The sequence below is a fragment of the Giraffa tippelskirchi genome, chromosome 14 (genome assembly GCF_054371585.1).
Source record: "Giraffa tippelskirchi isolate mGirTip1 chromosome 14, T2T-mGirTip1v1.2.pri, whole genome shotgun sequence".
NCBI classification, from domain to species: domain Eukaryota; kingdom Metazoa; phylum Chordata; class Mammalia; order Artiodactyla; family Giraffidae; genus Giraffa; species Giraffa tippelskirchi.
In genome coordinates this window covers 49032860-49059256 of record NC_137288.1, presented here as the reverse complement: position 1 = coordinate 49059256, position 26397 = coordinate 49032860, and the positions used below count along the sequence as shown (strand labels likewise).

General features: G+C 38.9%; 1 protein-coding gene across 7 annotated transcripts in view; it reads left to right on the top strand.

Moving 5' to 3' along the window:
* METTL4 (methyltransferase 4, N6-adenosine) overlaps positions 1 to 26397 on the top strand; it is a 334285-nt gene that overhangs the window by 31761 nt on the left and 276127 nt on the right. The gene's annotated exons all lie outside the window — the stretch shown is intronic.

Genomic DNA, 26397 nt, shown 5'->3' with positions numbered 1-26397 from the left:
CAACTATACCCCAATATAAAATTTAAATTAGAAAATATAAGTAAAAATACAAAGTAACCACTGCTTATGATTGTGAAAAAAATTTTATTTATTATTTCCAGATTTTCTACAAATATTTGTTTACTAAGTAAAATATTTTTACTGGAATGATTCTTTGAACAGCATGCTGACTTATTATGTGTAATCTTTAAAAATTTTTTTGAGGTATATTTTTTCAGAGTAACATTCTCCAGTTTTCAGTGTAGAATTCAGTGAGTTTTGAAAATGTATATATAGGTGTCTGTCTACAACCATAAACATTATGTAGAACATTTCCTTCATCCCCTGAAATTCATGTGTCCATTTGCAGTTAATTGTATCCTCCCACCTTTGCCATTGGCAAATGATTTGTTTTGTATCATTCAGTTCAGTTCAGTTCAGTCACTCAGTCGTGTCCAACTCTTTGCGACTCCATGAACTGCAGCATGCCAGTCCTCCCTGTCCATCACCAGCTCCCGGAGTCCACCCAAACCCATGTCCATTGAGTTGGTGATGCCATCCAACCATGTCATCCTCTGTCGTCCCCTTCTTCTCCTGCCCTCAATCTTTCCCAGCATCAGGGTCTTTTCCAATGAATCAGCTCTTTGCATGAGGTGGCCAAAGTATTGGAGTTTCAGCTTCAACATCAGTCCTTCCAATGAACACCCAGGACTGATCTCCTTTAGGATGGACTGGATGGATCTCCTTGCAGTCCAAGGGACTCTCAGGAGTCTTCTCCAACACCACAGTTCAAAAGCATCAATTCTTTGGTGCTCAGCTTTCTTCATAGTCCAACTCTCACATCCATACATGACCACTGGAAAAACCGTAGCCTTGACTAAACAAACCTTTGTTGGCAAAGTAATGTCTCTGCTTTTTAATATGCTGTCTAGGTTGGTCATAACTTTCCTTCCAAGGAGTAAGCGTCTTTTAATTTCATGGCTGCAATCACCATCTGCTGTGATTCTGGAGCCCAGAAAAATAAAGTCTGACACTGTTTTCACTGTTTCCCCATCTATTTGCCATGAAGTGATGGGACCGGATGCCATGATCTTTAGTTTTCTGAATGTAGAGCTTTAAGCCAACTTTTTCACTCTCCTCTTTCACTTTCATCAAGAGGCTCTTTAGTTCCTCTTTGCTTTCTGCCATAAGGGTGGTGTCATCTGCATATCTGAGGTTACAGATATTTTTCCTGGCAATCTTGATTCCAGCTTGTGTTTCATCCAACTCAGCATTTCTCATGATGTACTCTGCATATAAGTTAAATAAGCATGGTGACAATATACAGCCTTGATGTACTCCTTTTCCTATTTGGAAACAGTCTGTTGTTCCATGTCCAATTCTAACTGTTGCTTCCTGATCTGCATAGGGGTTTCTCAAGAGGCAGGTCAGGTGGTCTGGTATTCCCATCTTTTGAAGAATTTTCCACAGTTTATTGTGATCCACACAGTCAAAGGCTTTGGAGTAGTCAATAAAGCAGAAGTAGATGTTTTTCTGGAACTCTCTTGCTTTTTCAAAAATCCAGCGGATGTTGGCAATTTGATCTCTGGTTCCTCTGCCTTTTCTAAAACCAGCTTGAACATCTGCAAGTTCATGGTTCACATATTGCTGAAGCCTGGCTTGGAGAATTTTAAGCATTACTTTACTAGCACGTGAGATGAGTGCAATTGTGTGGTAGTTTGAGCATTCTTTGGCATTGCCTTTCTTTGAGATTTGAATGAAAACTGACCTTTTCCAGTCCTGTGGCCACTGCTGAGTTTGTTTTGTGTTTTTTAGAATTTCATATAAATGAAAACATAGACTATGTAATCTGTTGTGTTTGGCCTTTTAGCATTTTGAGAAAAGTGTTTATACTATTTACAGATTTTCTACAAATGTTTATCTACCAAGTAAAATGTTAGATTGAAATGCCTGACTGTCAGGATTGCCAATTTATTTGCTGATTTTTCCAAATAAAAATGCTGTTTTTGAAGTTTGTTCATTCTTTGAGTATGTGAGTTTCAGAGGCTTAACTTTGAGCCTTACTTTAGTTTCTGCCTTTGTTCTGACCTTGTAGACTCTATCTGCCTTGTCCTGTTCTAGTCATCAAGATTCTGGACTCAGACTCAGTCTCACCAGAAAACCCTAGGCCCCCAAACGTTACCTTTTCAGGCTTGGAACTCTAGAGACCTGTCTTTAGCGATTTTTATATATTCGGCTTCAGAGCAACATTGGATATTTTACTGACTGTGATTCATAGGAGAATTATAATCACCTTAAAGGGCTTTCCCTTCCTTGAAGATGCTGCTTAATTCACCTCATTTGACTCATATCATGTCCCGTTGGGTTACACCATGCTGGGAAGCACCACAACACTATTGGGATATTTTCTGGTTGTCAGAGGTTTTTTACTTCAGTTATGTCACTTTATCCTCAAAGCAGTCTCATGAAGTTGAAGTTATAATGAGGGAACAGGTTCATAGAGGTGAGCTGACATGGTTAATAAGTGATAACCAAGATGTGAATTCTATTGTGTTTCGTCAGTTAGGACACTTCATGTTGTACCATGTTTGCTAATGAACTTGAGGTCTTAATAGTAAGCATATCAGCTACTAATCAGAGGATCCACCATGTGGCCTGAAGCAAATTTAGAATGGTTCATAGGTAGTCATCCAAAATAACTATCTCAATATGTGATGCCCTCAGTCTTGGATTATGAACACAATATTTTTTTGTTAGGGATTTTAGTGACATTAGTTGGATTGACAGCCTGTGTGCAACTCAAGAGTCAGATGGGCTGCTAACCCCTTTAACATAGGCTGTTAGCACATTTACCATGCAATTGTATTTCCTCAATCAGAATAGCCATTTTTTAATTCACATTTTTAAGGAAGCCCTTCTGCAGGAGGTAGACTTGGACTGGAAGGTGGCGGTTCAACCTGTTAGATTAAGTAACAAAATTACAGGTGCAAATAATTTGATGCACCATGGTTATCTGCCATCAGTGTTCAGTTGTGTAGACCAACCCCAAACTCCATTGAGAATCTTAATCAAATTCATGACTCTATTGATCAATCTGCTCCAGCTTGAAAGCAAGTCAGAATACCAGAATACCATGATAATTTCATGGAATATTTTCTTCTAAATATTCCTTGAAGTTAACCTAGATTTTCTACAGCTTCTGTGAACTTGAGTGAAAATTATTTGATTTTTTCAGTATCAGTGCAAATACTTGGGGCTGTATAAAAATGAATTGATCTTTAGGAGTGGAGAGCATGAGGAAAACTTTTTCAACCGCTTTTGCTGATTAAATTTTGGCCTGGTCATCAGATAACTGTGGCACAGCAATGGGGTAGCTTTGGATGACAGCTAAGGCAAATGAATGGTCATTGAGCCCAGGCCACAGCTGTGAAAGTGAGTCCTAACCACTAGACCAGCAGGGAACTTCCTGGAAGAATCCATTTTCAAGTTCATTCAGATTGATAGCAGAATTCAGTTGTTTCCTTGTGGGCCATTGGCTAGGAGTCAACTTCTAGAGGCTGTTCTCTGGTTCTTGCACATGACTCCCTCCATCTTCAAGGTCACAGTATCACATTGGGTACATCTTACCCTTTGATTTTCTGACTTTGCCTTGTGTTGCCATCTAGAGATGGCATCTAAAAATTCTGTTTTTAAAGTGCTTTTGTGATTAGATAGGACCCACCTGGTTAATCTCTCTTTTTTCATACAATGAAACAGTCATGGGCGTGATAATTCAGCATGTCACAGGTCCCCACCAGACTCAAAGGGGAGAGGGTTATACAAACAAGAAGGTCACTGGGAGTCATTCTTAGGATTTTGCCTAACACAGTCCAACCCCTGACCTGCAACGATCCATGTCTGTCCCACAAGTGAAATACATTCACCCTATCCTCAGGGTTGAGATGGAATCATTCCATTACAGCATCAGTTCAAGTCCAGAGTGTCTTATAAATTCTACCAGCTTAAAAGTCCCGTATCTCATCATCTAAATCAGATTAGAAAAGGCTCTGGTGTAACCTATTAAGTACAGCTCCTGGGCAAAGTTCTCCATCTGTGGACGTGTGGAACTAAAGAAAATGTGACCTGCCTCCAACACTTCCACAGTAGTTGAATGAGCTTGGCATAAGAGTTACAGCTTTTCCAGTTAAAAAATAGGGGAGAATGGGGAACAAATAGCATTTTTACTTGTCTACTTGTCCAAAGCAGTTTAAAAATCCAGCCAGGTAAACTCCAAGCAGAGTTCCTTGATTAGAGCTTCAAGGCCAGGCAGTAATGGGTGGTTTTCAGCTCTGCATTTTGGGTTCTTGGCCCCATCCTCTGAGCTCTGATTCTGCTATCTGCTTTTGTTTCCATCTTTTGAATCATTCTTTTTTTGAAACATTGAAGTATAGTTGATGTACAGTAATTTACTGTTGTACAACATGGTGATTCACAGTTTATAAAATGCTATACCATGTTTATGGGCTTCCCAGGTGGCGCTAATAAGTCTGCCAATGCAGGAGATGTAAGAGAGATGTAAGAGACACAGGTTCAATTCCTGGGTGGGGAAGATCCCCTGGAGGAGGGCATGGCAACCCACTCTAGTATTTTATTTTAATTAATTTAATTGGAGGCTAATTACAATATTGTAGTGGTTTTTGCCATACATTGACATGAATCAGCCATGGGTGTACCTGTGTTCCCCATCCTGAACTCCCCTCCCACCTCCCTACCCATCCCATCCCTCAGGGTCATCCCAGTGCACCAGCCCTGAGCACCCTGTCTCATGCATCGAACCTGGACTGGCGATCTGTTTCACATATGATAATATACATGTTTCAATGCTGTTCTCAGATCATCCCCCCTCGCCTTCTCCCAGAGTCCAAAAGTCTGTTCTTTACATCTGTGTCTCTTTTGCTGTCTCGCATATAGGGTCATTGTTACCATCTTTCTAAATTCCATATATATGCGTTAATATACTGTATTGGTGTTTTTCTTTCTGACTTACTTCACTGTGTATATAGGCTCCAGTTTCATCCACCTCATTAGAACTGATTCAAATGCATTCTTTTTAATAGCTGAGTAATATTCCATTGTGTATATGTACCACAGCTTTCTTATCCATTCGTCTGCTGATAGACATCTGGGTTTCTTCCATGTCCTGGCTATTGTAAACAGTGCTGTGATGAACATTGGGGTACATGTGTCTCTTTCAATTCTGGTTTCCTTAGTATGTATGCCCAGTAATGGGATTGCTGGGTCATATGGCAGTTCTATTTCCAGTTTTTTAAGGAATCTCCACACTGTTCTCCATAGTGGCTGTACTAGTTTGCATTCCCACCAACAGTGTAAGAGGGTTCCCTTTTCTCTGCACCCTCTCCAACATTAATTGTTTGTAGACTTTTTGATAGCAGCCATTCTGACCGGCATGAGAAGGTACCTCATTATGGTTTTGATTTGCATTTCTCTGATAATGCCACTCCAATATTCTTGCCTGGAGAATCCCTAACCCTAACAGAGGAGCCTGGCGGGCTACGGTCCATAGTGTCACAAAGAGTTGGACATGACCAAAGCAACTTCGCATGTACATGTCATGTTTATAATTATTGCAAAATATTGGCTATATCCCCCATGTTGTATAATAGATCCTTGTAGCTTATTTTATACCTGATAGTTTGAGTTCTCCTTTTCTATGAAAGGTAGCATATATTTACATTTGAATTATTTTATTGGCCTGCTTCCTGTCTGTAGAATTTGGGAGATTTGACAGCCTTTTCTTTTTTCATTTTATGCTCTCTCCTGTTCAGTCCACATTAGTATTGTGTCTGCTGATGTAAAATTCTCAAGAACCAATGGATCTTGTTTGAAATTCCCATTCACTCCCATCAGACAAGACCCAAATCCACAAATCTTTATTTTTTTAGCAATAGAAAAATGAACATAAATATATATATATATATATCATGTACACATGAGATGCCCAGAGGAAAAAGAGTAACTACTCTAGATGGTTTAGAATTCCAGCTTATATAGCATCTTCAACAAACAGTAATAAATTTGTGGAGAAATAGCAGGACAAAGAAAAGCAGTTTCAGGCTTCCAGGGGTGGAGATAAAAGGCTAGTTAGTGAAGTTTGTTATGTAGATTCCTCTGGTGCCTTCTCCAGGCTGATAGGGTCTGAAGTTGTCTCTGAGGACTAACCTTTGTCCTTCCAGATGAAGAGAAGGGACACTGTGTTTAGGCAGATTGAGAGAGGACACAGAGATTTTCTTGTATCTACTTCCTTTCAATTGTGGAGTTTTCTTCCTATTGATTTCATCTTGATAGCAATTATTCTCCAAATACTAATCTTTACGTGTATTTTGAGCTAATTCAACTAATTAAAGTGGAGTTTCAGAGGTACTCAGGCCATTTGACAGGGAGAGATTTGTGTTCTCTTAGCTCACCAAAAATGAAACTAAAACCAAAAGCTTAATAGATATAGCAGATAGATCCAAATAAATCTTGTGTTCCCAGGAGGTGCAGTGGTAAAGAATCTGCCTGTCCAAGCAGGAGACGCTAGAGAAGTGGGTTTAATCCCTGGATCAGGAAGATCCCCTGGAGTAGGAAATGGCAACCTTCTCCAGTATTCTTGCCTGGGAAATCCCATGGACAGAGGAGCCAGGCCAGTTACAGTCCATGGGGTGGCAAAAGAGTCAGACAGGACCGAGCGACCGAGCACACACACACACATACACACCCACAGATAAATCTTGTATACAAATTAAAAAAAAAATAGCCACTTACATTTCGTCCTTTGTGAATGGTTTTTTATCATTTTGACAAATTCAGTACTGAGCTTCATAAAAGAAAACATGATCGAACTGGTTAAATTGATAATGTAGAGGCTTACTCATTCCTCTGTGTGGGCTCATGGAACCATGCTTGCTTGTCCCTCCCTTCTAGGGAAAAATAATTTAGATGTTTAAAGAAGTCCCCAGGTGCATACAACTAGAATGTGGGGTAGAACTTGACATAAAGAGGGAAGTTTCAGAGGGAATTATAAGGAGGTTAAAAGTGCTTTTTCTGCATGATTTGTTGGGGAGCAAGCATCTATTTTTTATCTCTTCCTCTCCCTTTTCCTTCCCTTTCACTGCCCTTCTCTCCAGTGTCGCCCAGGGCTACCTCCCCTGTCACTCTCGCCCTTGGAAAGCCTAGAAGGACTAGGGTGGAGTACAGAGGATGAGTGGAGGGTATGATTCTAGCCTTGGAAGGGGCTTCGCATCATTCATGGTCCATCCAAGCTCACCTGGGTAGGAGAGGTCTCAGGCTTAGGACCAGGAACATGCTCTTGTGGATCTCTGCTGGGGTTAGGCAGTCAATGGAGGAATCAAGGACTCGAGAGCTTCTGTCAACCTTTCCACTGGTGAAGACTAAGAAATATAATATTTTTGTTATTGCATCACATTTTGATTTTTTTTTTTTATAAATTTATTTATTTTAGTTGGGGGCTAATTACTTTACAATATTGTAATAGTTTTTGCCATACATTGACATGAATCAGCCATGGGTTTACATGTGTTCCCCTTCCTGGACCCCCCACCCACCTCCCTCCCCATCCCTTCCCTCTGGGTCATCCCATTGCCCCGGCCCTGAGCCTTTGTCCCATGCATCGAACATGGAATGGTGTTCTGTTTCACATATGATAATATACATGTTTCAATGCTATTCTCCCAGAACGTCCCACCCTCACCTTCTCCCTCAGAGTCCATAAAATTGTTCTATGCATCTGTGTCTCTTATTCTGTCTCGCATACAGGGTTATCGTTACCATCTTTCAAATTCCATATATATGCATTAGTATACTGTATTGTTGTTTTTCTTTCTAAATATACTGATGGAAAAGATTGTTCATTGTCTCCAAGGGCACATTGTTCTATAGCATGTTCAGCTCTGAAAGTTTTTAATTAAATAAAATGTATGTTTCCTTTCTTGACATTCTTAAAAGTTAGCAAGCGAAAGAGCAGAAAGAAAGGAAAATGAGGAAAAAAGCTTTGGTTAAGAAATGTCAAGCTTTTTGATTATTCTGTACATGATATGTCTCAAGGTTGTTCTATTCTATCAAATACAATGCGACAGCTGAGCCCATATGATTTTCTCCTTCCTCTTGACTATTCCTTCTTTTGATCTTTAGCTCTTAGCATAGTGCTTTATTGCATGGTAGGAACTCAATAAATGTATGTTGAATGTTGGATTGGAGATACTTGTGTTAAAGTTGAAGGTGAATGGAGGGGGAGAGAGATTGGACAGGGCGAGCTGAAATTTTACATGCCAAACGCAATACATTACTGTGTCTCTAAAACTTTACAGTTTACAAAGGGCTGCTATATACAGGCTCTTATTTTTCCTCACAACAACCCTGTAGGATATTCCTGTATTCCTCCTTTATTTATGGATCCCAGGGAGGTTAAGTGTCTGTCTTACCTACAGGCAGAGTTAGGTCTCACACCCAGTTCTCCTTTCTCCCCAAATGGAAGAGGGAAAGTTTTCCAGAAGCAGGGGATTAGCAGAGGATTCAGAGCTGCAGAAACTTTAAAGAAGATACAATTTTGCCATAATCTTCATGGTTTTGCTGAGAAAAATCCATTTCGGTGGAGTAGAAAGACTGGAAGAGTTAAGAATGGGAAGAGGACTATGAGAGTGGATGCCCTTACCTTCTTCAAAGGGAAAATCCTTTCTAAGTAAAATTGTTTTTTCCCATATTTAATAACTTAAGAAAGTTAATGATTTGAATAACTCCACAAGATGTCCTATAATACTAGCCCAATTGTAAATGTATAGTTTATGAATGATTTCAAGTTGCTAAAGTTAAAAAAAAAAATTACAAAGTAAGAGAGTATTAGGCAATTTGTTTTGCTCTTAGAAGCAGTTATTTTCTGAAATATTTAAGGGCTACCAATCTGTACCCTGTTTCTTTAAGTATTCATAAATATTTGCTAAAAGACATATATTGGTAAGGATTGTTACTATGCAAAATATACTTTAGGATTTTACTGTATTTCTTATGTCATCATTCAGGTTTTTCATGACATTTTTTTTTTCAGCATTCCACAGTTGATTGCTGAAATATCTCTGGCACTCAATATTTTAGAAAACTCTCCTCTATACATGTCAAGACATTTCTGTGTAAAATTATACAAATGCTGCTGTCTGGTAGTCACGTACCCACTACCGCCCCCTGTCTGAACAGAGTAGAGCGTGCATTCACCTGACAGAGGCAAAGTGTCCGTAGGGATGAAATGAATGTATGGAGCTTGTCGTCAAAGCAGTGAAACCTAGAAGGCATCATGTGTTGATATACTTTATTTTTATAATATTCTTAGCATCCTATGTGCAATTTCTATTGTTTGCTTTAAGTTTGCTTTAAGTCCTTAATCTGTGAACTAATACTTTTGCTCATACCTGAGAAAAAAGGCCTAAAAAATGACACAAGAATATTTTAGACATTTTCTCTTGAGTTTTTTGGTACATCTCGAAAAAGTGGGAGATAGATGATAAGAGTGTTTGGCCCTTGGGTCAACAATGTAATTCATTTACTAGCTCAAATATTTATTGTATACCTACCTATCAGGAACTGTGGTGGGGAGATAGTGTGCAAAAGACAGACACTGTCCTTGGCCTCCTGGGCTTACAGTTTATAATCACCAGATATCATATAGAATAGAAGCAAAGTGATTGAAAAATTGTGTAAAGATGAAAGTAGAACAGGAGTCCTGTGAGTTTGTGGGCGAAGACAGAGCATTGCCTTGATGTCCCTTACTCTGCTTCCTTAAAAGGTCATCAGAATGCTGGTCACTTCCCTTGTGAGACGGGCCTCACTCTCACTTGGCAACTCAGTCCACTAGCAGCTATGATTTGCTAAAGCATAAACGTTTTTTCTTTTTTTTAAACCGATGTTCAGTTCAAAGCACAGATCAGATCAGTCCTCTCTACATTAGAGATTTCTGCCTGCACTGCAGTTAACAAAGGCAACACACAATAATCCATTCTGTCCCAGCGCAGTAATCTGTGATGACTAGTTAATCTCACTCTGCCTCCAAGCCCTGGCATCTTCCATGTCCCTGAAATGTGAGCCCCTTTAGGCCTGCGCCCTTTCCAGTGTGGCTATTCCAGCCTGGCTCTGTGCTGCAACCTTTTCCTCTCAAACTGTCCCCTTCACTGCCCTCTTTGCCAGCTTTTCCACCTGCCATTTGGACCTCCTACATGCTGGAATCATCCAGATTAACAGGGCTGCCTATCATAGAAAAGGATTCTGTAGTTTCAAAACTGAGTTCGTTGAAGTATAACATATCAGTTATAGGCTTTCGGAAGACTATGGGCTTCCCTGGTGGCTCAGAGGTTAAGCGTCTGCCTCTGACGTGGGAGACCCGGGTTTGATCCCTGGGTTGGGAAGATTCCCTGGAGAAGGAAATGGCAACCCACTCCGGTATTCTTGTCTGGAGAATCCCATGGACGGAGGAGCCTGGTAGGCTACAGTCCATGGGGTCGCAAAGAGTCGGACACGACTGAGCGACTTCACTTTCACTTTCACTTATCATTATCAGTCATATATAAGTTTACTGCCATGGAAGTGAAGCTGAATCCAACAGTTAAGAGCCCAAGGAGCAGAGACAAAGTGATTTTATATGGATTGGAAAAACGTCAGGACCTTTCCTCCATGAGACCTAATGCCTGTGAAATAATTTTTCCTTCTGATGGGAAGCAGATGGGAGACTATAGAGTGTGACCATAACCTGCTGTGTGTAAGTGAGATGACCCTCATTTTTGTGCCCTTCCCAGAGGTGGGCTATGTGATCATCACAAGAAAACATGGAAGGGCTACTCATCTGCTAAGAACGTTTTCAGTTAGCAATCACGGTTGTTTGCCTTACAAGTGTTTCTTTCGGTAGCCCATGTAAGGTAAAGGGAAAGTATAACTAGATATGCAATTGAAATTGTAACTTCTTGCCCGAGGGAAACGACTAATGGGGTGGGAACATGATCCTCTTCCTACTTCTCCCCCCACCCTCTGCCCTGCCTTGAAAAGACTGTAGACACATCAGTGGAAGCTTCACTGTCAAGGTCAAGGAACATCATCCAAGAAACTCACCGCCAAGGGTGTTTCACCATCTCTCAAACCCAGAAATGCCTACCTGGTTGTGAAATCTCACCTCCAGGCAACGTGTAGGAATTGTGCAGGCAGTACTACAAGGCTCCACATTTGATGAGAAATAGAAACTAAAATCTTTTGACAAGTTTTGTCTCATATAATTTCTTTCTTATGGGGATCAAAACAACCAACACATGGTCTTGACGAGAGAAGAGAAATATTCCTAATTTTGGAAAGCCGTAGGACACCTCAACATTTTCTTATGTACTTTTGATTTGCCTTTTAATTTTAGCTATGGTGTATTTGGGCATGGAAATGCTTTAATTTTTCCTTTGTCACATCACTTTTCTCCTTTGAACTTTTGCTTTTATGTCTAGCAACTCTGTGACGCTTCTAATATTATAGTTTAGAGGTCTTAGGAGAGCCAGGGACTTTAGCATAGTACATCCTTCATTCTGCCTCTGAAAGTACTTGTCACCTATACCTGTTAGAGTTGCTTGTTGCAAACAAGAGAAACCAACTTTGGTTAACTTAAGAAGAAAAAGAATTCATTATGAAGATGTCTAATAATGGGAAGGATTGAGAACCAGGCTCAGAAGAAAATGGGCATGCATGCTGATAGGGTGGTGAGTCTCTGGGGGCGGAGAACCAGACAGAAATGGAGTATAACCTTAAAAAAAAGTTAGGACTCTCCTAGAAACAACAGTCCCCACCCCACCTGAACCGTGGAGAATTTCTCAGGTTGGCTGCACTCTTCATGGCTTCCTCTAGGGGGAGTGTCAACCATGGAACTGGCCGAACCTGGATACAAGTTCTCTTTTCATTGGGCAAGGAGGTGGAGACTGCTTCTTCTTTGGCTTCTTTTCTTTTTTCTTCCCAAGGCCAAGGTCTGGTTTGGACACTGGGGAGCCAGAAAAAGAAAGAAATCTAAACCTGAGCACCTGGCTTTCCTCCAGAATCCCCACTCCCTTATCATCCTCTTTAGTGCTACAAACTACAGACCTGGGAAGGGGTGAGGTGAAGTCGGTGTTCATTTGTCTTCACTAACTCTTCAAAATCTTTGTCTCTCCTCTCTCTTTGGACCTCCTTTGGGGCTTATGCCATCAGCTAGAATACCCTTTACACCATTCTGGTTGGGATTATATACTACCCCCCCCCCCGACTCCTTATTTGTTAAAAATACATGGTACCCCATTCTGCTAACTGCTCCTGCTTCTGCTTGTGTCCTGAGAAGTGAACGTCAGTGGAGTTATGCACAAATCATCTAACACCATGACTTTACAATTAAGATTGATCTTTAGGCTGAATTTGGCTTCCCTTGTGGCTCAGATGGTAAAGCGTCTGCCTACAATGCGAGAGACCCGGGTTCGATCCCTGGGTCGGGAAGATCCTCTGGAGAAGAAAATGGCAACCCACTCCTACTCTTGCCTGGAAAATCCCATGGACGGAGGAGCCTGGTAGGCTACAGTCTATGGGGTCGCAAAGAGTCGGACACGACTGAGCGACTTCACTTCACTTCACTTCACTTTAGGCTGAATTTACAGTACGAATTGATCTCCATTTGGATCCTATAGATAAGTCTACTTTAATATGTTAAACAGAATTTATAATCTCCTTCCAAATCTGCCTCTATTCCTGAATTCTCTTAGTGGATAGCATCACTTAGAAGTAAGTTTCTCAAGCCAGAAATCACTGAGTCATTCTGTACCCTCTCCTTTTCTGAGTACTCTGTACACCATTTCGTTTGATGTAGATAACTACTTCCTTAAACTCTCTTGAGTCCATTTCCTGCTTTTGTTTGTTTTACTATTGCCTTAGTATGAATTTAGATGTCCTTTCATGTGGAAAACTGAAATATCTTTCTAACGGATTTCTATTTTTAAAATGCTTTCTGTTCAGTCTATTCCCACATGCCAAAGTAATCTTCCTAAAACAAATCTGATCATCTCATTCTTCTGCTGAAATCCTTTTGTGGCTCTCTCAGCTCTCAGAATAAAAATCAAGTTCATCGCTTTAAGATAAAAGTATGTTCTTGATATGACCTTTGACTATTTCTGTAAATCAACTATTGTATCTCCTGTAACATGTTATTTTGTTTCAGACAAACAGAGTTCTCCTGATTGGTCTTTTAATCTCTCTACTTCTTTCCTATATCCATTCCTGTTAATGTTTTAAAACTCAGTTTGGCTTTCAAGTGATATATTTGTAGATAAGTAATAAGTTGACATTTTTAGCATGAGCCTGTGATACAGCTCATGTCAATCAGAGTCACTGTCTGGGACTTTTCTTCTGGAGGAGCAGGAAAGATCAGATTTTGCCTTTTAGGTAAGGTTTCTGCAAAGATGCAAACTTGGGGCCCCTGTCACTTGCAGGATATTCATTGATGGAGAGAACGCAGCCAACATGCATAGAGAAGCAGAACAAAGAATGGGAGCACAGGAGTACTAGGGGAGTGAGAAAGCAGGTCTTGGTAACATTGGGCCCTGGATTTAATTTGGGTAATGTGGATCTGTGACCATCCTTTGCAGTTTTTAGCTGATTCATCCCCTTTTCTTTCATTTAAACTAGGCTGATTTCACTTTTATCACTTTAGACTGAAAGAGTCCATGTAGATACAAAAGAATAAAAGAGTTAATTAACATTATTTATAAACATAGTTTTTACAATTTTGGCTCTAGCTACACACAGAATAATTTTGATGATGATTTTCAAGGGAAACCTACAGGTTTATGTGTGCATGTATGTTGATTTTTATTTCTACATGAAGCAAGTTCTTCTTTTTTTTTTTTTTTAATTTTATTTTATTTTATTTTTTTTTTATTTATAAATTTATTTATTTTAGTTGGGGGCCAATCACTTCACAACATTGCAATAGTTTTTGCCATACATTGACATGAATCAGCCATGGGTTTACATGTGTTCCCCCTCCTGGACCCCCCACCCACCTCCCTCCCCATCCCATCCTTCTGGATCATCCCATTGCCCCGGCCCTGAGCCCTTGTCTCATGCATCGAACATGGAATGGTGTTCTGTTTCACATATGATAATATACATGTTTCAATGCTATTCTCCCAGAACGTCCCACCCTCACCTTCTCCCTCAGAGTCCATAAAATTGTTCCATGCATCTGTGTCTCTTATTCTGTCTCGCATATAGGGTTATCGTTACCATCTTTCAAATTCCATATATATGCATTAGTATACTGTATTGTTGTTTTTCTTTCTGGCTTACTTCACTCTGTATAATGGGCTCCAGTTTCATCCATCTCAGTAGAACCGATTCAAATGTATTTTTTTTAATGGCTGAGTAATATTCCATTGTGTATATGTACCACAGCTTCCTTATCCATTCGTCTGCTGATGGACATCTAGGTTGCTTCCATGTCCTGGCTATTGTAAACAGTGCTGCGATGAACATTGGGGTACACGCGTCTCTTTCAATTCTGGTTTCCTCGGTGTATATGCCCAGCAGTGGGATTGCTGGGTCATATGGCAGTTCTATTCCCAGTTTTTTAAGGAATCTCCACACTGTTCTCCATAGTGGCTGTACTAGTTTGCATTCCCACCAACAGTGTAAGAGGGTTCCCTTTTCTCCACACCCTCTCCAGCATTTATTGCTTGTAGACTTTTGGATAGCAGCCATTCTGACTGGTGTGAAATGATACCTCATTGTGGTTTTGATTTGCATTTCTCTAATAATGAGTGATGTTGAGCATCTTTTCATGTGTTTGTTAGCCATCTGTATGTCTTCTTTGGAGAAATGTCTGTTTAGTTCTTTGGCCCATTTTTTGATTGGGTCGTTTATTTTTCGGGAATTCAGCTGCAGAAGTTGCTTGTATATTTTTGATATTAATTGTTTGTCTGTTGCTTCATTTGCTATTATTTTCTCCCATTCTGAAGGCTGTCTTTTCACCTTGTTTATAGTTTCCTTTGTTGTGCAAAAGCTTTTAATTTTAATTAGGTCCCATTTGTTTATTTTTGCTTTTATTTCCAATATTCTAGGAGGTGGGTCATGGAGGATCCTGCTGTGATTTATGTCGGAGAGTGTTTTGCCTATGTTTTCCTCTAGGAGTTTTATTGTTTCTGGTCTTACATTTAGATCTTTAATCCATTTTGAGTTTATTTTTGTGTACGGTGTTAGGAAATGTTCTAGTTTCATTCTTTTACAAGTGGTTGACCAGTTTTCCCAGCACCACTTGTTAAAGAGATTGTCTTTTCTCCATTGAATATTCTTGCCTCCTTTGTCGAAGATAAGGTGTCCATATGTGCGTGGGTTTATCTCTGGGCTTTCTATTTTGTTCCATTGATCTATATTTCTATCTTTGTGCCAGTACCATACTGTCTTGATGACTGTGGCTTTGTAGTAGAGCCTGAAGTCAGGCAGGTTGATTCCTCCAGTTCCATTCTTCTTCCTCAAGATTGCTTTGGCTATTCGAGGTTTCTTATATTTCCATACAAATTGTGAGATGATTTGTTCTAGTTCTGTGAAAAATACCATTGGTAGCTTGATAGGGATTGCATTGAATCTATAGATTGCTTTGGGTAGTATACTCATTTTCACTATATTAATTCTTCCAATCCATGAACACGGTATATTTCTCCATCTGTTTGTGTCCTCTTTGATTTCTTTCATCAGTGTTTTATAGTTTTCTATATATAAGTCTTTTGTTTCTTTAGGTAGATATATTCCTAAGTATTTTATTCTTTTTGATGCAATGGTGAATGGTATTGTTTCCTTAATTTCTCTTTCTGTTTTCTCATTATTGGAGTATAGGAATGCAAGGGATTTCTGTGTGTTAATTTTATATCAAGCAAGTTCTTCTTAAAGGACAGTTCTAACTTTGCCTGAATTGGCACTGGAAGTAGACAGAGGGAAAATGTAAGAATTTTTTTTTTTATTAAAGAAGGTTTATGTGTAATCTTGTATCATTTAATCTAATGATTCTCAACTCCAGCTGTACATTAAAATCATTGGAGGGACTTTCAAAACTACAGATGCCTGGCACTCTCCCAGACAAATAAATTAGAGTCTCTGGGGCTGGGGCCCAAGCATTGGTATTTTTTAGAAGCTTGTCAGGTCTCAGCTTTCATCACAGGGTGAGAATCACTGATCTGACCTAATATTTTGCCTCTGTTCCTTGAGGAATTCAAGTTCCTTACACATGACTTTTTGTTGATCTCTTTCCCTCACTGTAATTTTCTCTGTAATGAACAAAACATGAGAAATCAAATCACTGGCTTTTGTGGTGTCTTCTAGATTGAGGTTTCTGCAAAACTGGCCAGGGACATATGATTAGGCAGTGCTCACCTTTAATTTTGAATTTAATAACGTGGCTGTAAATGCAAATCTCTATAAATTAAGTTATTCTAAGTTGTCTTGCTTAGATTTATATTTTCTCAGACTTACTGAGATAAAAATTGTCTTTAAGGAAGTGACTCTGGAAGTAAGATGGTAACTTTCAATAGTAAAATTAATGCAAAAGAACCTATTAGAATGATATATTAAAATAAAAAATAACTTATGTTATTAGGAGTTTAATATGTAGGACAAAACGTTCCTTATTAATCAGATATACATTTTGGTCTATTTCTTCTAAGAGCTCACCATTATTCTCATGATAAAACCAGGTGCTGTTCAATAATAAAAGTATATTTATTTTTGAGACTTCTCTTATGGTTCAGTAGTTAAGAGTCCACCTTCTAATGCAGGGGATGCAGGTTTGATCCCTGATTGGGGAACTAAGATCCCACATGCGTCAGGACGACTAAGCCTGCATACCGTGAGGAAGAGCCTGCATGCTGCAACTAAGACCTGAGAATATAAGTACATAAAAAGTATGTTTAATTTTTGATGATGTGTCTGATTAAAGGCAGACATATTTTTCTTACTTTTCAGTTTATGACATCTGCCATAAACTTATTTTATTTACTTTAATTGCAGTTACATTTAAATAAAACCACAAAAAATAATAGATGGCAAGAAAACAATGTTAGAGAAATGTAGGGGTTAATTAAATTTTCCTAATTAATTAATCATATAAGAATTTAGTAGGAAGACTTCTTGGTGTCTAGCATTGCCGGAAGGGCTGAGAGAAGTACAGTCCTGATCACCTGAAATTTTCAATTTAACTGGAGCAATAAGACAAAGAAGAAACAGTAAATAAACTTGCTAGGAGTATGTGGGTCGATGTATCTGAAGAGGGATAACAATAAGTACTGCATCTTGGAAAGGGAGAGAAGTAAGCTTTCTGAAAGATGCAGAAGGTTGTTTTGATTTTTCTCTGTATATTTCAATACCCTGTGGTGGGTTTTTATTTTTCAAAAAAAATTTTTTTTTGGCCATGCTGCACAGCTTGTGGAATCTTAGTTTCTCAACCAGGGATTGAACCCAGACCCTGACAGTGAAAGCTCTGAGTCCTAAGCACTGGCCCTCCAGGGAATTCCCCAGTTTCATACTTTTAACTGGGTTTCTCAGGTGATGCTAGTGGTAAAGAATCCGCATGCCAATGCAGGAGACTCAGGAGATGCAGGTTCAATCCTTGGATTTGGAAGAGCCCCTGGAGGAGGAAATGGCAACCCACTCCAGTATTCTTGCCTGGAGAATCCCACAAACAGAGAACCCTGGCAGGCTACAGTCCATAGGATCTCAAATAGTCTGACACGACTGAAGCGACTTAACATGCATACTTTCAACCAGTTCCAAATCACAGGTAAGTTCCCTGGGTGGCCAACATTTTGTTTTCACAATCTATTCTTTACAGAGTATTTTAAAGAAAATTCTGTGTTGGTTGGTGTGATGTGGGGTAGTTGTGAACTTATAGATTCGCAAAGGTTTCCAAAGTTTAAAACTCATATGTTGTAATTTAAAAAAATTTAGACTGGATTTTGTTTATTCTGATTTCCTACCCTCAAAATGGGCTTCCCACATGACACAGTGGTAAAAAGTCTTCCTCCCAATGCAGGAGATGCAAGAGATGCAAGAGATGTGGTTTCGATCCCTGGGTTGGGCAACCCATTCCAGTATTCTTGCCTGGAAAATCCCATGGACAGAGGAGCCTGGTGGGCTACAGTCCATGGGGTCACAACGAGTTGGACATGACTGAGCACGCATTATTGATTACCCTCAAAGTAGAAGGCAGTGTGACTTGTGTAGAGATGTCTTGGCTCCTGGTGTGGAGGACTGGTCGTGAGTGACTGGTTTCAGATCCAGAAAATCTTTTAACCTGTGGGCTTCCATGAACTAGTTGACGAGTGGACAGATACTTTGGCCTTCTCTAGGAAGCTCCAGTTGCCCTTCCTAGTTTGTCTCACTGTCTGCTTGGTAGGGTAGCAACCTGAGTTGTCTAAATCATAAGGTATATTCCATGTAGTGAATAATTTAACTTTCCCTATGTAGTACTTACCCCACAAAGATGGTATAGTCACACATTAACAATTCTAGAGTTGAAGAAACAAGGATGAAATATGGTGAAAAATTGGAAATCTACATCCTACCTTTTTTTGTAAAATTGCTTGTGGGAGATATGTCTTAAAACGAAACATCATTTGGTCATCTGTCATGTGTCTTGGAAAAAAAGGATATGAAACAGTCGCTCTAGTATAAGGACAGAGCTATTTCTCCCTGGTGTCATCCTTCCTTTTGGGGAGAGAAAAGTTTTTTTTTTTTTTTTATCTGGATCTCAAAACCATGTTTTGGTGGCTGGTGAAAATTGCTTTCCTTTCAACCACTTGAACGCTGATTCAATTAGACCCTCTCTCCTCAGGACACCTAGCCCTTATTATAAAAAATCACCTATGATGTCCTCAATGTTTAACACCACCATCCAATTCTAACAACTTCTTCCTTTAGTTTTTCTCCTGAAGTTCTCTAGCTTTCTGTACAAGTTTGCCTCTATGGCTTTTTACTTTAGGTCCTCATCTGAGAATCAAATTCTAGTCTATTGTCTCAAATAAATATTAGTGTATCTACCAACTAATTTCATTTCAAATCCTCTAGCCTCAGGTAGCTTGGGATTTCTTGAATCTCTTTTGATTTGGTAAAAGATTTTTTTCTTTTAAATGTTTCCACTGCAATTGTTTAATGATTCAATATTCATAGAAACTCAGACTTCAGAGGAGCATATAGCCTCAACATAAATCTAATTAAGCTTATGTTACTCTAACGAAGTAGGGAGAATAAGTAGGCAGGGAGGCTATAATTTCCTTGGAAGCCCATTTAAAAACAAAGTTTTAAAAATGTTAAACCGGTGCTAATCTGCGTGACTGCTTCAGGTTTCATTTGAGAAAGAATTGTGGCTGCTAATATTATCATTAAAATATGTGAATCTATTTCCATAATCAGAGCCCTGTGGGATGGAGCATAGATTTAATGTGGCTTTGGTGCTTGCGTGTTTTCCAGTGCATTGATTAATACTGTCCTCTCAAGTGGAACCCAATCAGGGGTAACCTGCCAGAGGACTGTTTTCTAAAAATTTCAGCTGAACTAATATCTGCAGAAACCTTAAGACTAAAGGAGAGTTGATGAATAGACCACAATTAAACTTGCCTTGTGAATTGAAGAATGGGGTAGAGGATAATGAACATGTTGAAAAGATTCCACATGTTTTATGCATGACACATTTGTAATTAAAACAGATCCTGAAGGTAAGTTTGCATATACTAATATAATGATTTCAGAAAAGCAGAATGTGTTATTAAATATCTACAGGGCATATTTTCCAAGCAGGGAATGTGAAAATTTGGCTCATTTTGCTTCTTCAAGTGTTGTTTATCAGAAATTAGATTAAAAAAAAAAGCAATTAGAGATTGAGTGCACCAGCAAACCACACTTGTTAGGAAATTTATTTATATTGATTAACTATATGCTTATTGTATAAATCTGTCAGTTCACCCTCAATATATAGTTTTCTAAACAATGTTTTATGAATAATTTCAATTACTCAACTGAACTTTAATGTTTGTCAAAATTCCTTGGGCTTCCAGAAGCCTTTGAGACCCTTAACAGTTCAACAGTGACTGTACATAGCAACTCAAGGTTGCATGGGTGTTGCAGCCAGTCATTTTAGGATTTAATAGCAAAATTTATGCCTGCAAACTATATCAACCCCATTGCAGTTTATAAAATATTATTATAAACTTTTTAATCATTTGATCCTTAAAGTAATCTTGTAAGGTAGAAATAAATACTGTTACTGTTTTACAAATGAGGAAAACAGAGGCAAATAATATATTCTGTACTTTCATTTTTTAGGTTATGAATAAGGGCTAATCACCAATAATCTATTAAAAAAGTTATTAAAGTTAACTACAATTTGGTCTTCATGGGCTTTGCTGCTGGCTTAGTTGGTAAAGAATTTGCCTGCCAATGCAGGAGACTCTAGAGACACAGGTTCAATCCCTGGGTCTGGAAGATCCCTTGGAAAAGGAAATGGCTACCCACTCCAGTTTTATTCTTGCCTGGAAAATCCCATGGACAGAGGAGCGTGGTGGGCTACAGTCCATGGAGTTGCAAGAGTTGGACACTACTTAGCAATTAAACCCCAACACAGAGGGCTCTCATTTAGTACATTAGTGTTAGTCGCTCAGTTGAGTCTGACTCTTGGTGATCCCATGGGCTGTAGCCCACCAGGCTCCTCTGTCCATGGGGATTCTCCAGGTAAGAATACTGGGGTGGATTGCCATGCCCTTTTCCAGAGGATCTTCCCAACCCAGGGATTGAACCTGGGTCTCCTGCATTGCAGGCAGATTCTTTACCTTTTGAGCTACAGGGAAGACCTCATTTAATACATTAGTTGAGCTACTATGTAGCGCTTGGCAAATTTATAAAATTTTTGTTGCACTGGTTCAAGTGTGGATAGTTGCAGTTGCCATGGTATCAAGGAGAAACTGTCATCCCTATATCACCTATGGATGATATCATCTTGAGTATGGGATGGTTTTTAGAGGGTACACTCTTGCTTTGTAATTATAAATAAATTACTGTTAGAGTGTGCTGAGTTGTTTGGTTAACCTTAGAGTATAAAGTGTTGCATCTTTGCAGCAAATGTTACTTTTCATCTTAAGTAGACTTTAAGGTAAATTAGTATCTTAAGGTAATGCAATATGTATATGTTTATATACAAGTTTACCTTAAGATAAGTGTATATAATATGTATTATTACATACATGTATGTATTATATGTACATGACATAGCTTATATCTATACATAGTTGTGTATGCCAGCCACTGAGTTGTATGTGCCCCACTGAGTTGTGTATGCACAGTTATAAACCAGCATACTTCTATTAATGTATTAAATGAAGCGGATGTACCCTACAGTGAGAGTGGGTGAGGTGGATGGATCTGGGCTTGCCAGGTGGCGCTAGTGTTAAAGAACCTGCTTGCCAATGCACAAGACATAAGAGATGCAGATTTGATCCCTGGATTGGGAAGATTCCCTGGAGAAGGTCTTGGCAAACCACTCCAGTATTCTTGCCTGGAGAATCCCACAGAGAGAGGAGCCTGGTGTGCTATAGTCCATAGGGTTGCCAAGAGTCAGACAGGACTGAAGCGACTCAGTGCGCATGCATGAATGGGCGAGGGGTCTTTGACATTCCTCAAATGGGCTGCGTTGAAAAGTGAAAACTACCGGTCTTCAGTAGTTGGACAGTGACAGGCACCTGCTTGCTTGACATGTGGTTACAGGGACTCAGGATAGATACTTCCAATTTCCATAAAGACCATGTTGATGCCATTTGTTTGTAGAAGAGATCAGGATGGTTTGCTTAGAATCTGGGCTTTTACTTTGTGATTGTGAAGAAATGAGTCACAATTGTGTTGGCTGGGATCACCATTAAGCTTTATATGTAAAACACAGAAAAGTATTTTTCTATTTTTTCTTCTGAAGCTACGGTTTCTTACACATGCCTAAAACTCGACACTTAGAGGAGACCTTAGAAATTTGCCACTCTAACTACTGTATTCTTTGAAGGGAAAAATGAGCCACAGAGGAGATAGAATAAGAGCACAGGGACTGAGATGGAACCAGTGATCAAAGTTCCTGATGTTCAGCTTAGAGTGTCTTTTTCCTTTTTAATCTAAATTTTATTTATATATATATATTTTTGTATAGGAAATACATACGCATGATTAAAAAATTCAAAAATTACAAAAAGGCTTATAATGAAACTCTCTCCCATTCCATTCCTCCACCATCCAATTCTTCTCTTTGGAAGCAAACAATGCTATCAGTTTTGTAAATGTATGCAAGTGTCAATAAATACATATGTAGATATTCACCTCCTCTGATATACATGATAAAATACTCTTCACACAATTTTGCACCTTGTGTGGTTTTTTTTAGACTCAACATTTGAAAGCATTCCATATTGTTACAAAAAGAGAATCCTCATTAGTTTTTGTAACTCCAGCATATTTCATTGAGTGGATATATCACAGTTTATTTAACCAGTCATCTATAGATGAACATATAGGTTGTTTCCAGTCTTTGCTATATCAAACAATGTTGCAGTAAAATATTTTGTGTGTAATTTTGTACAAATTTTGTACATAGTTGAATATGATTTGATAAATTTCCAGAAAAGGACTTTTCTTTGTTGAAGATATAGCACAGGAAACTATATTGACTATCTTGTAATAACCCTATAATGGAAAAGAATCTGAAAGAGATATATATATATATCTGATTCACTTTGTTGTACATCTGAAACCAACATAACATTTTAAATCAACTATACATCCATAACAAAAAATATAAGGGAAACTGCTCTAGGGACTCAAAAAAATAAGAACAGAAAAAGAGTAGATTATCTGCTACATATTGCAAAGTTGCTGTTCATAGAAGTTGGATCAGTTTTCACTTCCACCAGCAGTATATGATACTGCCTATTTTTCCATACACTTACCAACACAGAGTGTTAAACTTTTTGGTTATTTCCTATCTAATAGTTGACAAAAGGTGGCTGAGTGTTGTTAAAATTTTCACTTCTCTTATTTTGAGGAAAGTTGTGTATTACTTCATATTACTCCAGAGCAATTCTGTCTTTCCTTTTCTGCAAACTGTTCATATGTTTTGACCATTTTCCTACTAGTTTGTTGGTCTTTTCCCTATCAATTCTTTGGGAAGTTCTTTCCAAATTAGTGAACTTGATATACTGTGGTTTTTTTCTCAGTTAATCCTATTATGTGCCAGCATTTGACTAGGATATGCTGCTTACATTTGAGAGAGATAGTAGAACCTTTGTTGTGAATATTTATATATACAGAGGTTAAGAGTTTTTTCCTTGGCTGCATGATAAGAATTGAAGGGTCACTGAAAGGAAATCTGTATAATGGTACGGTATATTTAGAAGCTCTAAATATATTGAAACTGCTGTGAGTCCTCATCAGGAGAAGCCTTCAATTGTGCTACAATGAATGGACACAAATGAAAGCTGAAAAATTTGTAGCTACCTGGAAAAATAAACTCTATCTTCTAGGAAACTGCTAATTTCTTAAAGGCCCTCATTTGCATTTAGTTTTGGGAATTCATATTAATTAAAAATTATGATTTAGTTTGGGCTTTGCTCTGTGTTTCATCCTTATTTATGTGAATCAGTAAGCTCACTTAAATGCTTAACACCAGGCGCTCTTCATTTGTTAGGAATGTAAAGTAGGCATTACTCTCCCCACTTGAGCAGCAAGGAAACCTAAACCTGGAAACCTAAAACACGGAGAAGTTATGAAAAATAAAAACTGAAAAAGGTGTCATTCTGAAATATATAGATCTGAGTTAGATCTGTACAAATTCTTTATTTGAAAAAAGCTAGATAATCCTAATGTTCAGCTTTTAAATTCACTCTTCAAACCCTCTGTGGTTGTGGATTTCAGTGGTAACTCATAGAATGAGAGCAACACAATTTTCTGATGATACCTCAGAAACTGAAAATAGTGAAAGGATATATAAGAAAGAAATTAAATTTGGTATTACAGTGTTATTTAAAATATACTACATCGAGACAAAAGATCAATTATCATCATTGTTTAAGAGGCATAGATGGAAAAATTATTGAAACTATTTTCTGCAAATGCTGTAAGATATGAATGGGCCTCCTGAGTGACTCTGTGGTAAAGAATACACCTGCCAATGCAGGAGACACAAGAGATGCAGGTTCGATCCCTGGGTCAGGAAGATCCCCTAAAGGAGGAAATGGAAACCCACTCCCCTATTCTTGCCTGGGAAATCCCGTGGACAGAGGATCCTGGCGGGCTACAGTCCATGGGGTCGTAAAGAGTCGGACATGACTGAGCATGTACATAGATACTATGCATCCTAATCTCCTGCAGTGAATTATCTAATAGACTAATTATAATACCCTGTGAAAAATCAAACTAATATACCATTTATGGGTATTGATTTACTAGTGTATTGATAGTCCATTGTATTTAGCAGTTTCTAGAATATACTTTCCTGTTATGATGACTACTTATAGTACTATACTTTCATAATAAAATAACAAAGTATTATGTTTGATGATGAGAACTGAAGCAAAATGGCTGTCTGAGGAGGCCTTACAGATAGCTGGGAAGAGAAGAGAAGCAAAAAGCAAAGGAGAAAAGGAAAGATATTCCCATCTGAATGCAGAGTTCCAAAGAATAGCAAGGAGAGATAAGAAAGCCTTCCTCAGCGATCAGTGCAAAGAAATAGAGGAAAATAATAGAGTGGGAAAGACTAGAGATCTCTTCAAGAAAATTAGAGATGCCAAAAGAACATTTCATGCAAAGATAGGCTCGATAAAGGACAGAAATGGTATGGACCTAACAGAAGCAGAAGATATTAAGAAGAGATGGCAAGAATACACAGAAGAACTGTACAAAAAAGATCTTCACGACCCAGATAATCACGATGGTGTGATCACTCACCTAGAGCCAGACATCCTGGAATGTGAAGTCAAGTGGGCCTTAGAAAGCATCACTACGAACAAAGCTAGTGGAGGTGATGGAATTCCAGTTGAGCTATTTCAAATCCTCAAAGGTGATGCTGTGAAAGTGCTGCACTCGATATGCCAGCAAATTTGGAAAACTCAGCAGTGGCCACAGAACTGGAAGAGGTCAGTTTTCGTTCCAATCCCCAAAAAAGGCAATGCCAGAGAATGCTCAAACTACCGCACAATTGCACTCATCTCACATGCTAGTAAAGTAATGCTCAAAATTCTCCAAGCCAGGCTTCAGCAATACATGAACCGTGAACTTCCAGATGTTCAAGTTGGTTTTAGAAAAGGCAGAGGAACCAGAGATCAAATTGCCAATATCTGCTGGATCATCGAAAAAGCAAGAGAGTTCCAGAAAAACATCTATTTCTGCTTTATTGACTATGCCAAAGCCTTTGACTGTGTGGATCACAATAAACTGTGGAAAATTCTGAAAGAGATGGGAATACCAGACCATCTGACCTGTCTCTTGAGAAACCTGTATGCAGGTCAGGAAGCAACAATTAGAACTGGACATGGAACAACAGACTGGTTCCAAATAGGAAAAGAAGTACGTCAAGACCGTATATTGTCACCCTGCTTATTTAACTTCTATGCAGAGTACATCATGAGAAACGCTGGGCTGGAAGAAACACAAGCTGGAATCAAGATTGCCAGGAGAAATATCAATAACCTCAGATATGCGGATGACACCACCCTTATGGCAGAAAGTGAAGAAGAACTAAAGAGCCTCTTGATGAAGGTGAAAGAGGAGAGTGAAAAAGTTGGCTTAAAGCTCAACATTCAGAAAACTAAGATGATGGCATCTGGTCCCATCACTTCATGGGAAATAGATGGGGAAACAGTGGAAACAGTGTCAGACTTTATTTTTTTGGGCTCCAAAATCACTGCTGATGGTGATTGCAGCCATGAAATTAAAAGACGCTTACTCCTTGGAAGGAAGGTTATGGCCAACCTAGATAGCATATTTAAAAGCAGAGACATTACTTTGCCAACAAAAGTCCGTCTAGTCAAGGCTATGGTTTTTCCAGTGGTCATGTATGGATGTGAGAGTTGGACTGTGAAGAAAGCTGAGTGCCGCAGAATTGATGCTTTTGAACTGTGGTGTTGGAGAAGACTCTTGAGAGTCCCTTGGACTGCAAGGAGATCCAATCAATCCATCCTAAAAGAGATCAATCCTGGGTGTTCATTGGACGGTCTGATGTTGAAGCTGAAATTCCAGTACTTTGGGCACCTCATGCGTAGGGTTGACTCATTGGAAAAGACCCTTATGCTGGGTAGGATTGGGGGCGGGAGGAGAAGGGGA